The sequence below is a fragment of the Myotis brandtii genome, unplaced genomic scaffold, assembly GCF_000412655.1.
Source record: "Myotis brandtii unplaced genomic scaffold, ASM41265v1 scaffold259, whole genome shotgun sequence".
NCBI lineage: Eukaryota > Metazoa > Chordata > Mammalia > Chiroptera > Vespertilionidae > Myotis > Myotis brandtii.
The window spans coordinates 2214891-2217531 of NW_005359840.1; positions in this window are offsets into that span (position 1 = coordinate 2214891).

A 2641-nucleotide genomic window follows, 5' to 3' on the forward strand; every position below is an offset into this window, starting at 1 on the left:
AGAGAGAGAGAGAGAGAGAGAGAGAGAGAGAGATAGATAGATAGATTAAAGATGCCTAATATGCAAAGTGTCCCCTCAGGAGTTCGACCAACCAGGAGTTCGATTGCTTGCTATGACGTGCGCTGACCACCAGGGGGCGGTGCAGAATGAAGGAAGGCCCTGGCTGGTGGCCAGCAGCTGGGGAAGGGAGGCCCCAGCTGGCAGCCGGCAGCCGCTAGGGACCCTACCCATGCATGAATTTCATGCACTGGGCCTCTAGTTAAAAATAAAAAGACAAATTTTCAGGCTTCAACAAATACCCATTGAATCAGAGACATTTAGGGTGGGGATAAGCAATCTTTATTCTAACAAGCACTCTTAGTAATTCTGATACATGCTAAAGTTTGACAACCACTATACTATAAATCCAACACTTTGTGATAACATGCCGGAAGCCGGTCCATCCTTGCTGCTTGACACAGCCACTGCAGGGAAGAAACATCTGCACAGCATATGTTTCAAGGGACCTGGCATATATGGCATACTGTTCTTAATATGTTTGCTCACCTTCTTGGTGCTATGTGTTTTAACCAAGGTCACCTCTCCGAGAAAGGTTGTTTCCCCAGGTAGGGATTTTTCCCTGAAGTTAGGGAGGGAATAAAACCCCTTAACTAAGTGCCAGGCGGGTAGTTAATCACTTTAACTAAGAACAATCACGCTTAAGCTACATAATCTTTACTCCCTGGAATGGAGATAAGAAACGCCCTAACCTTTGGAATAGAAATTGATAGGATTAAAATCAACTGGTATAAATACAGATGTAACAAGACAACAGAACACAGAACCTAGAAACAGAACCTATCGAGAGAACATGGCAAAAGATCCTGGACAGAACCTGGCTACAGAACTTGGCTGGAGAACCTGGATAGAACTTGGCTGAAGATCCTGGCTAGAGAACCCAACTATGCTGATCTCAACTGAATTACCTCCGTGTCCTTCCTTCTTCGCCGAATCCGTCCACACCTTTGGGGACCCCTGGACCTGCTGGGGTTGGACCCCAGCAATAACATGACTGTTTTATAATACCATATCTTCTTCCATGTCCAATTGGAAAAAGTGATTATCATTAAATTTAGATTAAATATTTATTAGTTTTCTTAAATACTAACTCATTCAACTTTAACATTTTTATTAGGTATCAAACAAAATAGTCCTAGTTTTATCTAACTATTGGCTTCAGCAAAGCCAGAGAGTAAATCGCTACAGAACTATGCCCCCATATATTTTCCCTTTGAAGTTGATGTAGCCGTCCTTCTGCAGACCAAGATAAATACTGTAGATCATGAGAATCAATGTATTCCTTAAATGCTACTTAATCAGATGTGCCATGTGTATTCAATATTTTTAAATATCTTCCCTTGCCAATAATTTGCAAAAGCCACCTTGATCTACATCTTCCCTGCACAATGATTGCCAGATTTTTTAAATAGTTTTTTAAATAGTTCGAGGATCTTAAAATGCCAAAATGTGAAGAAAGAAAACCACATTCATTGATTGATTGTTGGCTCTGATTCTATGGGGGAAAATAAAGATTTTACATCTTATTCTTCAATTCATTGATTGTACAGTAAAAATTGGTTGTGCTTAGATTATTCTTGGAAAGGCTGAATAACAAAAAAGACAAAGCAATACTCTTCAGTGTTCTATTTCTGTGAAGATACTTTAAGCCTTCATTTATTAGACTTTTCCTCCTTTTTACTTCATAAATCTTGATCTTACATTGGCATTAGTGTGCATTCCAATAATTCAATAATGCATCTTCCATTCTCTTGGAATTAATAATACCACACCGTTGGTGAACATAATTAGTTCTCATTTTATAGACAAAAAATGAAAATAATATTTTTGCCTACCTAGCTGGCTTTCAGTAATGGAATCTTACAGTTTTCTCATAAGAATATCATTGTACATCAGACAAAAGTTATTTCTTCTTATTAGAACAATTTTATTTCATGTAAAGGCTGAATCAGCTTGTTCTTTGGGAAATATAAGGCAGATTATGAAAATTAAGTGAATAAGTCAAAATAGTCATGGATTCAACCTAGAAATCAACTGGGAGAAAATATCTCATTATTAATAAACCTTCATGCATGATAACTACAGTGCATTCCAATGGGTTATATTATATATTTCCACGTCCATGCAACCTCGGGTACCAATACTAATTCTGCATTTGTTAGTTCCAGGTAACCCTGGCCTATTTGAAGTGAAGAAGATTTCCAAAGATGATTCTAATCTAAGCAACATGTTAGCTTGAATGAATTTTTTAATAGTGAGAGTGTACCATTCCATCTTTTTACACAAGTCACCTTTGTACACTAATTTACAATAAATCTTATTCTCTATAAACAAAAAATAATGTTTTTTCATCATGGTTGGCATCAGGGCACAACACTTAGACTTAGAATATTTATCTCTCTGAGAATCCTATTTTAAATTATAAACATTACTGGGAAGGGTAAGTCATTAGTAGTCACTCAGAAATGTCCTGCTGAACGTTAGCCTTATATGAGCCCTACCTTCTCAGGGAGCTAGCAATGAGGAGAAACTAGTGATGGCAGCAAGAGGACTGGATAAATTTAGATCATGAGTAGTTGTTTGT